This window comes from Thermobia domestica, chromosome 17, assembly GCF_964235325.1.
Source record: "Thermobia domestica chromosome 17, izTheDome1.hap1.1, whole genome shotgun sequence".
Taxonomy (NCBI): domain Eukaryota; kingdom Metazoa; phylum Arthropoda; class Insecta; order Zygentoma; family Lepismatidae; genus Thermobia; species Thermobia domestica.
The window spans coordinates 181025412-181041969 of record NC_137470.1 but is presented as its reverse complement, the minus strand read 5'-3'; positions in this window follow the sequence as shown (position 1 = coordinate 181041969).

Here is a 16558-nt window from a genome sequence, read left to right as displayed (position 1 = left end):
CAATATCGATCATTTTCATTGATTATATATATATATATATATATATATATATATATATATATATATATATATATATATATATATATATATATATATATATATATGTGTGTGTGTGTGTGTGTGTGTGTGTGTGTGTCAGAAAGACAGCTATTTTATTTTTTAAATCTATCTCCCTTCTACCCCCGCTAGGTTGCACCGTCAAAGTAAAATGATAAAAATCATCCCTAAACCTCGTCTACGTTGAAATTTTCATTGAGATCGGTTGGGTGGTTCAAGAATTATTAAGTCATAAACATAGTCACTTCCATTTTTATATATACAGGGTGTTTGAAAAAGAACTCCCTAGTTTTAAATATAAATTTCATTGAGAAGTAAATGAAAACTTACAATCAATCAGTACATATTATGAAAGAGAATTCCTTCAAGTTTTGTTTAAAGTTGGTAGACTTCAAAGTGGGATCTATTTGTGGCCCTGAACACGTCGAGACGATATTCCACTTGAAAGACTTCTTTCCTTGAAAGAATTTAGCCAATGACGGATAGTTTTTGCTGTAGGTGGTTCACCACCATACTGACGTATAAAATTGCGTTGCACTGTTATAACTGCTCAGTTTTCACAAACCAAATAACACTGCGCTTTCTGTTGCGGAGTACACATTATTGCTGAGTTGCTCTGCACTGCACTGAGGAAACAGAGGAAAAAACAGCACTGGTGCCGTCTCAAGGTCAAGCAGACTTGCCAACTACGGGGGAACCAAACTTGGTGAGTTGACGAATCAAACACCACAAACTAGAATAGGATATGTCACTTTGTACAGATTCTAGGACACATTAAAACTAGGGAGTTCTTTTTCAAACACATTCTATAATACTAAACTCTATACTGTGTGCCAAGCCTCATACTGTCATGATAACACAGCAGACAAGCATAAAAATAGTATGTTATGTCGTGCCTCAGCTTCCGTATAGTCCGAACTTGGCTCCTTCGGATTTCTTTCTGTTTAAGCGTCTGAAAGCTCACCTGTAAGAAAGAAGAAGAAGAAGAAGAAAGAAAACTTTTGACCTTGACAAGGCCCTCATTTCTTGTGTGAACTATGGTGTAAATGTCAGCCAGCTAAATTTTACGAAGGTGCATTCAAGGCATGGAAAGAACATTGGACGAGATGCGTCACAACAAATGCAGCTTACACTTGATGACATGGTCTTGTATACAAAGAATCAAAGTATGTTCGCTTAAGGTTTCATCATTATATTGCAACTAATAACAGTATTATAACCATCTGTACAAAACTTATTAAACGTCTCTTGCTCATAGTGAGTTTCATTAAAAAAGGATAAGTTTACTACTTATCATAGAACAGACAGACCGACGGACACATAAATACCAAGCAAGTCTAATGACAGGAACTTGATGCACTTGCTACAATAAAAGAGACACTTCAATTCATCTAAATAAAATTGAAGTAATGATTAGAGATCACGTAATTTATGTTCATCTATCACGTTATATTGGTCATCGAACATGACCTGAGAAAATTAACCATTAATGATCATCATTTCAGATAATTGATCATACACAATAGAAATTGTCAAGTACGCATGTCAATATTGAATTTTTTTAATGTTCGCGTTTCACATTACTTCCTTTTTATTATTTTTAATACCTTCTAAATGCCTAACAAATGTAACTAAATCAGCCATTTTCGTAGTTTTTTTTTTTTTTTAAGGGAAGAGTCTCTATGTGTTACTAATATTTTTTATTTCCTCAGTCATATATTGCTGTATATACGAGGTGTGTTCAGAAAGAAACTAAACTTTTGAAATAGAAAGAACTGGCAGCGGGAGCGCACTGCTGCTACTGGGCACACGTAGAGACAGGTCTAGACATAAATTGCCATTTACCGCGTTTCGCTATGAGCACGTGCACAATCTGTTCATGGAATTGGTTACATAGTGACAATGGGAAAGCTTGAAGAACAATGTGTATGTATGTATGTATGTATGTGTGTGTGTGTGTGAAATTTTGCTACAAAATTGTCAAAAATGTTAACCACGCATACGGGGACGACTGTATGGGTCCAACCCTGTGCTATGAATGATTTAAGCATTTTGAAAATAGGAGAATGTCGGTCGATGAGAATCCCAGGCGTGGACAACAGACCAACAGATAAGGGCCATGGCAAGAGAGTTCGTGATATAATTCGTGAAGATTATCACTTAACTGATCAAGAAATTGATAAGGAAGAGGGCATTAGCATAGGGCCATGCCATCAAACTTGGTATGAAAAGCTTCAGATTGTTCGTGCCAGTGCTAAATTCGTGTCACATTTTCTGACTGACAATCAGAAACAGAACCGTGTTGAAATCAGTCAGAAACTTCTTGCCATTGCAAATCGAAATGAAAACTTCCATGGAATTCCAAATATTTTGAAAGAACGTCCTTTACAAACCACAGAGAAGACTGAGGACAATGCGACAAGAGACCTGAGTGCCATCCGAGAAGATGTGTTCCAGGAAGCTTTCTAAAAGTGGAAGAAAGGTTGGGAAAGGTATAATGTCAATGGAGGGGACTACTTTGAGGGGAGATAGTGCTTGAAATGTTGTAAAGTAACCAACACAGATTTTTATAGCAAAAGTTCGGTATATTTTAGAACAGATATCGTATTTCATTAGTCATACTATGTACTTCCGTCTTGCAAACTCTACAATGTGAAGCTTGGTGGAGAAATAGACGGCGTGGTTATTTTTAAGTTTATGAAAAATTTCCCGATCTGGAAGACTACGCGTAAGATTTTTTACTCATGCAGATTATTTCGTTCAGCTCAATGAGATTTCATATAGGCTACAGCAATTGCTCTCGTTAAAAGCTAACATTATTGTTGAATTAGAAAGTCTAATTGGACTTTGCTTTTGGCCAGTAAACCAGGTGGAAGCAGCAAGTTCAGACATGAAAATTTTTTAAGAATACATACCAATCGATTAAATTTGAATTAAAACCCTCTGTTGAAATAATTAAGTATGCAATAACTTTATTTGGTAGCAAACAAACTCATCATATTTAAGAGTTGAAAATGAACAGTCTACAAGTTGTTCCTCGTATTCTTTTGTAGCTTTCAAAGGACCTGTTATTATCCTGTAATAAATTATGATGACGTCATTCGGTGTGCGCTTTTGGCTACTAGAAAACACAATGATTACTACCCTCCGTTTGAAGTTCTTCGCTACAGACTCGCAGTTTATCACTAGAAATGTATCCTTTCACTTTGAAAGAAGCTAATATTAAGCAGGTAGGAATTAGGATTAATTGTGAGACAAAACCACCGTGTCGACGGTCAGATCAAATGATAATGTCCATTTCTCCACACGTACAACACTTCGTATATATATGTTTACTACTCTATAATTAAACTTAATTTCTCGTACGTTCCACATACATATACCGTTCTTTATATTTCGATTATACTATCCAGATTTGAGATTCGTTATCTCTTCATTTATATTACGGTAGATGTTTTACAAATATTTGTATATGTGGACGGAATACAAAGTAGCACAATTATTTCTCTGCTTTACGCCCCATGACAGATCCAATAGGCTAAGGAAAACTGATGTGTCAAAACAACTATTGTAACTTCTCAATTTAGGACCACGGTGGCTCAGTGATAGAACGGTTCGTTCTGGAGCGTAGGTTTCTTGCTTCGATCACAGCTCGTGTCAAGTGGGTTTTGTGGTGGACAAACACCTTGGGCCTGGGTTTTCTTACAGTTTGATCGTTTCTTTCTGCTTTCTTTATTCCGTCATTTCGTTTCTTATCATCAACATCACCGCCTCCCTTAGCCTCGAAGCATGATCGTGTGTTGTTAAACAAAGAAAATAACTCGTCTATTTAAAAATCAGAAGTCTAAGTTTTACAAATCATTCTAATATATTCCCGAAAAGAGTACGATCTTGGTTGATAGATTGTTATGCGGTTTAGCGGCCAAGTAAGTTTGTAGTGGACAACATCGTATACATGGGTTTTCCCAGGGTTTTTCCGTTTCCTCCCACTTCCTCATTCCACTCATTCTTCCATCATCATTCACTTACCTTACTCATTTGACTCCCTTAGCCTAAAGGACACAATTATCGCACGTTAAACTAAGAGATTTCATTTTTCATTCAGTTTTGTGGTTTAACATCTCTTTTAAACACTGAGACTATATCGGAGTAGTATATACAGTTTAGTGCATAAAATGCTAAAAAAAAATGTTCGTACCTGAAATTGAAGTGGTGACTCTAACTCCAACGACGCGTACACTAACCATTAACCACAAAAAAGCACAAGGTTACTAGAACTTACGACTAGCTGTCTACATTCATGAGAAAATCTACAAATATGTGCTAACATTTGCCGTTCCAGCATGTCATTTCTTGAAAAAAAACTTTTACAGTTTCTTCTAGTAGAAAGGTAAATAAATTTTCATTTACTTGGAATAGAAGGATCGAAGAATCATAAGAAACTATGCTAGAATAGGGGAGGAAACGACAGAGGGAAGTGCAGTTGGAAGAGGAGTTTGACAGGGATGCTCTCTCTACCCCCCCCCAAAAAAAATAATATCTATCTAGAAGAGATAGGGAAAAAGAGCCTATAAAATATTTAATATATATTTAAAGGAGATAGTGGAAAAGAGCCTATAAAATATTTAATATCTATCTAGAAGAGAGAAAGAAAAAAGCCTATAAAATATTTAATATATATTTAAAGGAGATAGTGGAAAAGAGCCTATAAAATATTTAATATCTATCTAGAAGAGAGAAAGAAAAAAAGCCTATAAAATATTTAATATATATTTAAAGGAGATAGTGGAAAAGAGCCTATAAAATATTTAACATCTATCTAGAAGAGAGAAAGAAAATAGCCTATAAATATTTAATATATATTTAAAGGAGATAGTGGAAAAGAGCCTATAAAATATTTAATATCTATCTAGAAGAGAGAAAGAAAAAAGCCTATAAAATATTTAATATATATTTAAAGGAGATAGTGGAAAAGAGCCTATAAAATATTTAATATCTATCTAGAAGAGAGAAAGAAAAAAAGCCTATAAAATATTTAATATATATTTAAAGGAGATAGTGGAAAAGAGCCTATAAAATATTTAACATCTATATATAAGAGATAGTGAAAAAGAGTCTATAAAATAAAGACGGCATTTCAGCAAAAGATAGAATGATTAGGTATAGGCTATACGGTTTGCAGATGATATGAAGCTTCTTGGTGAGTCTGAACAGAAAATCTGTAAAATATTAGAAACCTTGAGGAAGGGTTGTGAAGAATATGAGATGAAAATAATCGTTAGAAAGACAAAAGAAATGGTGATTGGAACGAAGCTGTAAGTATCAACTATAGAAGTAAGAGGGGAGAAAACAGAACAGGTCACTAGTTTTCGTTACCTGGGTAGTTTTATTAGTAATGATATGAAGTGTGAACATGAAATAAAAGCAAGGATAGGAATGGTGAAAGAAGCCTTTAGGAGGAATAAAAGTCTATTTTGTGGGACCTTGAATAAAGCGTTGAGAAAAAGACTCATAAAATGTTCCGTGTTGAATATTGTACTATATGGGTCAGAAATACGGAGATTAACCAAAAATGATGATAACGACTGGAAACTTTCGAAATGTGGATGTGGAGAAAAATGCAGAGAATTAGTTGGTTCGAGCGAAAAGCGAATGAAATGGTGGGAGAGAAAATAACAGTTTTAGATATTATTAAGAAGAGGAAGAGAAACTGTTTGAGACATTTTCTAAGAGGGAACTGTATTATGAGGGACGTGATCTAGGGTATAGTGGCAGAAAAATGGGAAGGGGAGAAGAAGACTACAATTAATAGACGATATCAAAACCGAAAAATCGTACGTAAAGACGAAAAGGTCAGCGAAAGACCATGCAGCATTGAAGCTTATTAGTTATTCCAAGTTGCCTGCCAATAATGGCAGAATACCTGTGATGATGATCATGATACATAGTTTTCCTACTATTTTTTTAACATAAAAGCTTACAAATAATTATTTTATTCAGAATATGTTAAAAGGGAATATGTATTTTGTATTATGCTACATATTTCGTTTGCAATCGAACGTCATATTGTAAAATTAGTATCAACTACAGAGACAAAACTAGCAAAATTTATGGGATAGAGAGCAACAAAAAATGGAGCTAAACCAGTTAAGAAATGTAACAAGGCACAACAATAGCTGATATTCAGCGATGAATCAAATCCTTTAAAAAATCATCTACTTTCATATGTAATTATAGCTATTTGCGTTCCCAATGGTTATTTGCTTACTAGCATTTCCTATGAGAACATTGAAAGCTGACCTTCCAGATGTTATTACATCCATTTATTGTTTCTTGTGTGCCTCGCAAAAAAAAAATCTAAAGAAAGAAACCATATTTTTATTTTTTTATATTTTTTTCTTTCATCGACCACCTTAGACATTCGTACAAAACCTACTTCTCAATTTCCCCACATCCTGCTCTTTTACGTGCACCGACGTTCTTTGTAGGGAAGGCCCTACTTTCGAAATATGTAAAGCACTTTTTCCCCTCACGTACAATTCGTGCTTATGCCTCCAGGCATTAAGTTGTGTATACTAATTTTTGGACTCTCAAAGTTGATGAGCTTTTCTTCATGATTTTTTTTTTTTTTTTTTTTTTGTGCTATTCTGTATGTATTCACAGTGGGAGGGTCCAAAGCCTACGTTCCTCATATCCAGAAATAAAATGTTTTTTAAGAAAAACTCCTAACGGCTACAGACTTTCAAAGTGAAGAGGAATACTCCCTCTTAACTAGTACCAGAAAGCAATAAGACTTCCTTCTCATCTTCATAATAATAATAATAATAATCCCGGTGATCTTATACCATTTAGAAGCAAAGATAAAGTGGTTTCTCTGTCTTTCTCGTTTATAGTAAATTGTTAAAAACATTACCATGTAAATGAGAGAAAACTTTCACAAACTAGGTGTTATTTGTAATCTTAAAAGAATAAACAATTGAAATTGAATCTTATTTTTAAAAAGTCAGGTTTATATCCGAGGAAGTTTAATACTCGTTAAGTTTCTACATTGACTGTGATGTGATTGTGTAATACAGCTTGGGGAGGCACTGTAACTCAGTGGTAGAGACCTTACCTCTGGTGTATGGAGTTCCTGATTCGAGTCCCGGCCCAGTTAGTTTGTATTAGACAACATCGTGTCCGTGGGAATTCTCTTGATACTTCCGTTTCCTCCCACAATCTAATTCCACAAATTCTCCCATCATCGTTCATTTGCTTTAATCGTGTCTCTCTTAGCCTAAAGGGAACAATTATTAGAGGTTAAACTGGAAGATTTCATTTCAATCCATTTCATTGAGGGTTTAAACATTATAACGTACAATTAACATGTAATTATATTTAAATTTATAATTTAAACGAGTGTAAGTAAGCTTTTGTCATTCGGTTCAAGCGTAATTTGAGTGTATGACGGTGTATTGTTAAAATATGTTCTGTTTTGATATAAATTTGCATGTGTTTCTCTTCAATCTTAGAAAATAAGTCATTTCTTTGGGTTAAATTGCTTTCAGAACAAAAGTGTAAACTCATCCTCATGTTGCAAATTTCCACATGTGCATAATGTAATAGCAAAATCACATCGTGGACATTTTCGCGATAGTTTTGGTAAAAAAAAAAAAAAATGTATTTTCTTTAGAGATTCGCATTATCCCGATTTCTTGAGTTTGTCATTCATGGATAAAGAGGGTAAAAAGGGTAAAATTTAACCTAATTGCACCCAATTTTCTCATATGGACAATATGATGATAAAATACATTTTCTACAGTAGTTCTTTATGGTTTGTACAATTTGTTCAATTTTGAAACTAAATCTTTTAATTGTTTGGGGCTAGAATCGGCGAATTCCCTGTAACAGATTAACTCATACAATGTTAATCTTTACCATTACCAATATTAAAAATCCAGTATCAGTAAATTCTCCTAATTTTATTAACTATAGCGTGAGTTTTCTTTCCGAGTTAATAATTATATTTATTGCTTGGAAAAGGGTATGGTGGCTCAGTAATAGAGCGCTTATCTCTGATGTGTAGGGTCCCTCGTTCGATCCCCAGTAAGTTTGTGGTGAACAACATCGAGTCTGTGGGTTTTCTCGCGGTACTCCCGTTTCCTCCCACATTCTAGTTCCACCATCGTTCACTTGCCTTAGTTACCAGTCTCCGTTAGCCTAACGGGCATAATCTTGGAACGTTAAACTGAAAAAAGATTTCTGTTGTTTTGAGCTGAAATTAATTAGAAGCAATGAGTGATTTGGTTCTATCTTAAAAGAAAACATGTTTAACAATATCTTGGCTGAAAATGTCCAATTTCCATAATAAATGTGTCACATACTTCCTTTCACGTTTTCCAATCGTTCCAGTTGCTTGAGGGAAACACCTTTCAGGCAAGGGCTCCGATCCTGGGGTCCCGAGGGGGCCTGGGTCCCCCAAAAGCTCATGTGGGCCCCTCATTGTATTTGTAAATTTAAAATATTTGACATAATTTCAATCCAATTTGTCGTAAAATCCTCATATATGCTTTCTGCATCTGAATGGGACCCCCAAATTTACAGAGAAATCGGCGCCCTTGCTTTCAGGGGACAAAGAAATGAATTAACTTCGAACTTTGGCAGATTTCAGAGCTGTTTTCGTTTCTAAAGTCCTGTTTTTGGGAGATGCATTCGATATTTTCTAGGCACATATGAATTTACTTCAAACCAATGTGTTAAAATGACAGTACAATAACTCTTTAGACGAAAGTAGGTAAGCATCCAAGTGGAGTAGCAACTCCAATTCAAACCTTATTCAGACATCACTATAGAGGAAAACAAACTACATTTTTTTATTACATTCTGCGGTTTTCGTTTGGACACGAAATATTCTTTTCTTTGTTTATTTTTTAACTATTTTTCTTTTTATTTTCTTTAAAATATTCCCCAATGTAATTTTATTGGAAAACCTAGATATTAGCAAAGAACTGACTCATATCCATAAAGCCAGATGCTCTAACACTGCAAATTTCATTTCCTTAATATGGCCTTGTAAGGTAGAACATCATTTGTATACTAATATGCCGATGTAAAATGTCAGTTAAATCAGCTTAGAAATTCACTTATAATTGGTTCGCAAATTGCCATAAAATCACTCAAACAAAGGGATGTAAAGGGGAGTGAAAAGTGGCAATTCACACATAACTATATTCAACGCGAGGACTCGTGAAGTCTAGGTTCTAGCAATCATAGAAGTGCTTTGCCTCACGTGTGATGCATCTGAAGAATTCGGTACGATTCGTGGAGCTGCTTTTCGAACGCGCACTTGAGAAAACGCGAAACAACACATACATGGTTTACAGTCTGCTAAGAAGTTCTGTGGAGTAAGGGTCCCCTAGGTTTAATAAGGGTGGCATAGAAATGGTCGATACGTATAAATCATTCAAAACGACAAATATTAACTTTGAATCCATAGTTTTCGGGGTCACTGATATGAATAATGATATTTCCGATGCCCTTAAGTTTCAGTTCAGCTTCCAGAGTGGGTAAAACATCTCTGGCATTCCAAGTTTGAAGCCGGAAGGGGGTGACATGTAAAGTTATTCGAAAACGGCCAATATTAGAGTCGAGCCCATAGTTTTCTCAATCGTTGAGATGAATACTGACACTCGCAATGCTGTTTAAATCCACGTTCAACCCAAACGGCGTGGTAAGTGAGAAGGGGTGAAAAAATAAAGTATCCAAAATGACCATAATAGCCCAAGTTTCCAGGATCTATTTGAAAATTACTTTTGGAACATTGTTAGTGTTCCCATTATGGTGGGTGACCAACACGAAGCGGCTTTTTTGCTCAAAATTCCAAAGGTTGGGTTTACCGAGACATGTAAAACAGGGGTGCCCACAAGGGGGGGGCTATGACGCAAACTGCGTCATTGAAATATTTGGGGGGGGTAAAAATCTATATTAATATGTTTGAGGGGGTGTAAAAATTAATCGAAAAGTTTTTTTTTTCATGGAAGAACACCTACGGATAGACAATTGAGGAGGGGTGCGTCATAGACATGAGGGGGGGTGGGCACCACTGTGTAAAGATACTAGAAAATGTCCGATATTAGTGTCGAATTCATAGTTTTTGCGGTCGCTGTGATGAACGGCGATGCTCCCACAGACGTTAACTTCCAAATACAGCACGAGGGCGCGAGTGGTAGAGCTTTCACTTCCGGTGCTTAGGGTCCCTGGTTCGATCCCAGCTCGGGCCGTGTGGAGTTTGTTTTGTACCAACACCGTGCTCGTGGATTTTATCGGGGTTCTTCCGTTTCCTTCCACTTTCTTTATTCCACCATTTCACTCATCTCTCATCATCATCGTCTCCTTTAGCCTAACCGGCATAACCGTGGGACGTTAAACTTAAAGATTTCATTTCATTTTCCAAATTTCCCGAGCACAGTGTCTCAGTGGTAAAGCACTTACCTCTAACATGAGAGATCCTTAGTTCGATGCCCGTCCAAGTAAGTTTGTGGTGAACAACATCGTGCTCGTGGAGTTTCTCGAAGTATTCCCGTTTCCTCCCACTTCTTCATTCCAACAATTCTTCCGTCATCATTATTTTGCTTTAATAGTCGTCTCCCGTAGCCTAAGAGGCATAATCGTGAAACGTTAAACTGAAAGATTTCAAAGATTTCGAATATTTAAAGTTTTATTTGCCATAAATTCCGTGTGTATGCCTGATACTCATGTTTTCTTTTTTTTTAAAAAAAAAAAAAAAAAAGACACAAAAATGTCAGAAAACTTAAATTTACCTAAGTATATAAACTCAGGAGGAAAACCTCTTAACTTTATATAGATGCGAAAAAAAATTGTTAAGTTACAGGTTCATTCTTTTTATTCTTGCAGTAGATGATAATGAAAAGTGCTTCCTCAATTCATGCACTGCTTACTACTCTTAGAGCAATGAAAAACTTAACGTCTTTTAGCACCACAAACAGAAGCGAAACAGAGCACAAATTTTTAGATTTTTTAGATTCACTGGTACTATGCTACTACACAAGTGCATCTACCACATACTCTTCTGCAGATTTCTTGAGCTAACGTAATAAAATATATGTTTCGTCGTTGGCTGAGCGTTAGAAAGACATTTAATGACTTTTATTTTCGTTCCTAGCAGTGAGTGATTGTTGGTACCTCTGAAACTTGCACTATAAATATAAAAGTTTAATTACAAGTATAGGGTGTTCAAAAAATCATGGGAAACTATTTAGTTCACACGAAGTGCTGCATGTGATCCTCATTCTATGTTTCATCAAGTGAACATTTTTAATTCTAACCATGAACACCTTTGTAATATTATCTGTGATAAGAAGCCAACACACAGGGGTCTAATACAGCTCATTTGGGTTTGCTGCCGTCCATATTTGTGAACTATAAGATTTGGTGGTATCTCTCGACAGGCCAGCATCATCATTCAGTTTTCTCACATCTGATGTTGTAGAACCAATGAATCAGCAATAGTGATCGGATTCTGTCTGCAGGTGTAGAACGAGCATGCTAGGTTGCCGTGCTGCAACAATCTTGCAACCCCGTCTTTCTATTTACTGTTTACACTGTACAACTTTCTGAAAGCAAGAAAGATGTCTCCACCCATGCAGCACTGCACTTTAGTGGACAAATAGTGAAGAATCCCTCGTTTCAGAAGCGGCGAAACTGTTATTATTATTATTATTATTATTATTATTATTATTATTATTATTATTATTATTATTATTATTATTATTATTATTATTATTTATGTCAGTGGGAGGGCGATAGCAGGTAGCAACCAAGACGACCCAGAAAGTTGCACGTTGTTTGACTCTTTGCAAGATAAAAAAAAATGTTGTAAGTCCCTTTCAAGATTGTGTTTACATGGAGAAATATTGTAGGTTTGCAAGATTTTTTTTAATAACACCTAAAGGATTCTTGCAGTATGGCAACCTAGCTTTAAAGACTTACGTATTGATACTGACAACTGAGAGTTCGAACTCGTACAAGACGTTGCATTGAACTATTGGACCTGACATCTTGCACGTGGACTAACTTTTCCCATGATAATGCCTTCGATCGACCCTTCTGGAAGAGTCGACTCATATACTTATTGTATATCTCCTTTATGGAATATTTAGGAACAAATGTTCTGTATATTTCTGTGAAGTCTTTCTGCGTTTGCGCATAACTTACCGGAGCATATGTACAGGATGAAAGAAAAACCACAGTAAAAACATTGTTTTTTTATTTATTTTACAATTACAACTACAAATTAACAAGTATATTCCAAACTGATAACAAACGAAAATGCACATATTATGCAAGTATGACATCAGCATAATTTGCACTATGATCTCCACACAATCTATCACGTACCAATGCATTTTATGGATTTTTCTGAGTGTCATCGCTTCTTCCTGTTGAAATAAGATTTAAGAGTCCGTTGGAAACATATCGTCTCTGCTTTCTCTTATTCTTAATGAATCCCCGTATGCATTATCTGGCGTGGGATCACAAAATATGTGGAGATCATTACGACATCGTATATGAATGTTTACTTTTGCGTCCAATTCAGAGACGTGTAATGTCGTGTCGAACTATTTAAGGATGATTATGGCTAAGTATGCGGATGCTGATTTACCAAAGCGAGTTTCGAAATACTAAACGATGCTACCTACGTCACTTATGATTGTTACGGCCCGTGGCCGTTCATACGGCAGCCACAAGTCTCTCTGAAAACGTTCATTTCCACCATTCCGAACCCTTCAGAATGTCTTATTTCCAGCTTCCTTCACAGTCTACCAAATGTCCCCCATAATCAATACTCAAATACTGAGTCTTCCGATCCCATTCGAAGTATTGTGAATATTTGCGCCACAATTTCCGTGTTTGCTTTAAAAAAAAAAAAAAAAAAAAAAAAAAAAAAGCAGAAAGAAAACTCTTGTATTGGGATTTGCTGTCTACGATGCACTTTCTAGCAATTAACATACGCTGTTGCAACATACTCGACTGCTACCTAGATGTGGTATTCAGTGTACTTGAACACCTCAAAAGACAAGGAAAGATAAACCCATAATCATCATCATCATTATTATTATAGCAAGTATTTGGCATCATTAGCAGATCATCTGCTGCAACTGACAAACTTCCATTCGTCACAGTCTCCAGCAAACCTGTTCGTCTTGACATGCAATTTTTCTAATTTAATATGTTACATATGTTGACGTCCCCATTAAACCTCAATTAATTATTAAATCAATCTATCAATACAGTCCATCCTATTTCCTTTCTCCTTTCACTATGCCACCCACCACGCCGCTCATTACACGGTTTCTTCTCAGCCAATATCAAAACCAGTTTCTCTTCTTGTTTTCAATTAATTCAAAATTGTTATCTTTTCCCCCTAGTATTTCTAACACCTTCTCATTTGATTTCTGTGTGACCCAGCCTAATTCTCTCAATTCTTCTCCACACCTTCATTTCTGAAGCCAACTCCATACGGTTGCCTGCTTTTTGTCACCTGTATTGTCTGCTATTACCACTACTACTGCTACTACTACTACTACTACTACTACTACTACTACTAATAATAATAATAATAATAATAATAATAATAATAATAATAGTAATGCGGAAACAGAAAAAAACAATTGAACACATCACAGGCTCATGCTGTGTAATGGCTCCCACAGACTATAAAGGTAACCAAAAAAGTTCTGTCGCTTTTTCACCCACCACCTTCGAACATCGATATGTCACCTAAAACGTACCTGGAAGATCAAAAATAGTCCCCGATCAGCATCGACGACCTTCTGCCAACGTTCTGGAAGGACATGGATTCCATCGCGGTAGGACTTGGTGGGTCGTGATAATAGGACGGTTCAATGTCCGGTGAGTATGGCAGATCCAATAGTTTTTCCCCTTCAAAGGCGTAGAATGGGGTCCCGGGTCAACCTAGCCACGTGGGGCTTAACCTCGTCCTGTAACAGACTATTTACAAGTGCTGGCTTTTTGAGTTTTCCTTGAACACTCACTACTTACAGCACACAGTTGCATTAATGGTCTTACCATCTGGTAGCTGTTCCTGATGCACGATGCTTCGAACAGTCCAATAAACACACAGAAGAAATTCTTCTGGTGCAGTGCTGGTTTCAGCTGTTTTGGAACCTGTTTATGGGATGCTAACAAATGATGACGGCGCCGCGGAGCTTCGTACAGGACCCACTCCTCATCACATGTCAACAACCTGTCCAGAAATGGCTCCTTCCTCAGACCAGACAGCAAATAAACACAGGTGTCTGCTTGCATTGCCTTCTGGCCCGGAGTCAAATCCTGTGGGACCCATCGACCAAACTTGTAGTGCTTCCCAACTTGATGAAGGCGCTGCCGAATGGTTTCTCCACTCACACTGAATTGTAGTCCCAGTTCCTCACATGTTTGGCCACTTTTGCCTCAATTGCTGCCTGAAGATTTTCATTTTGTACATATGTTTGTTTTCCGTCACATGGTGCGTCTTCGAGTGTTTTGTCACCATCGTTATACTTGTTAAACCACCGTTGCACTGTCCACGTAGTCAGGACACTTTCACCAAAGGTCTGGCATATCTTCCGTCACGCTGCAGCAGCGTTTGACCCCAGTTTGAACTCGTACATGATACACGCCCTTATGACGCTCTGTGGAGGTCCCATGTTCACTCTGTCCTTACACAAGTTCACGGCGTAACTGAACGGCCACAACCATGTAGTATGTTGGATATACCCACACCAACAATTGACCTTTGTCTTATCTCCATTGGCATTCAACTCCCGATGTGAGGGCCAATTGAACAGAGAGCTCCACGAAAAGCGAACGATCTTTCTTCTTTACCTTTATATTATCTAGAAGGACAGCAATGTTGCAAACAGCATTCACAATTTTTTGACATATAACACGGAACTAATTACCGATACCAAGCCATATTACAAATACCAACCAAGTCCAGTACTTCAAAATGATCAATACAAACTCTACTGGGATCGAGAAATCAAAACAGATATAACGGTACTGCAAATAGACCCAATTTCACTATTATTGATTAATAACATACGCACAATATTCAGTACGAAAATAAGAAAATATAAAGACCTGGCAGACGAAATCAAAAAGTTATGAAAAAGTCAGAAAGTTACAGTAGGACCAATCATTATCTCAGCTACAGCAATTGTCTCTAAAAGTACTATGACACAACTTGAAAAGATAAACATAAAACATCTCCTAACAAACCTACAAAAATCAGTAATACTATAATCCGTGTCACCCAAATTGGCGTATGGCATCAGCCAATAAACTTGCAGTGCATTGTTCTAAACCTTCATGGAGGAATCTAATCATTCGTAACTGATTTTGTTCGTATTTGTGGACAATTATGAATGATTAGATTCCTTCCTGAAGGTTTTAGTAACAGGGTACTGAGAACTTATTGGCTGATGTCAAACGCCAATTGGGGTGACGTGGAGTATAGTCACCTTTCATATGATCAGAAAGTTCTTTGGAGAAGAACTCTTCAAATAACCTATACTTGCCGGCGGATTTTAACTGAGATACAGAAATAATAATAATAATAATAATAATAATAATAATAATAATAATAATAATAATAATAATAATAATAATAATAATAACTTACAAGGAGAAAAAAACTAAATAAGCACTTGTAAGACAAGAATATTAAGAAATGGATATATATTATAAATAGTTAGTAAATAAGATAATATGCATGTACCAGAATGTTTAAAAAAGAAGGGCCGTGACACGTTATCACAAGTAGGTAGAACTTGCAAATATATTTCCAGAATTTTCGTAGCCTACGATGTAAAAATGAAATATTTTATACTAATGTTTTATCTTCTAACTACAATATTATTATAGCTGTTGAAAGTTGGTTGTGTTAGGGTTATTATAATTCTGAATATTTTCATGACAGATATATGGTATTTCGTCAAGACAGGAACTTGATACTATTTGGAACATCAAAGGGATGGGGTGTAATAATAGCAATACACTCAGACCTCAATCTTGAGTTTGTTCATTCATATAATGCAGGATTTGACTGTGTTCTAATCAAACTTATAAACAAATCATTAGTTGTGTATATTTTTATTTTATATATAGGGCCAGAGTCAAAAATAATCACTTACAAAAACTTCTATCAATTCATTGAAAGTAATTGCCCGGTGGGTAGCTCTATTCTCTGTATTGAGGACTTCAACCTACCGGAAATTAACAATTCTATGTTTGACTTCACTCATTCCTCAACTAAGTGTAAAAGCTTCCTCAATTTCATGTCACTCTATAATTTAACTATGCATAATAATATGCAAAATACCAATAACCGTACGCTAGACCTAGTTCTCTCAAATACATGCAAAATTGAAGTAAACCGTGAAAATTCACCACTGGTACCTATCGACAATCACCACCCGCCCTTAATCATCTAGCTTTA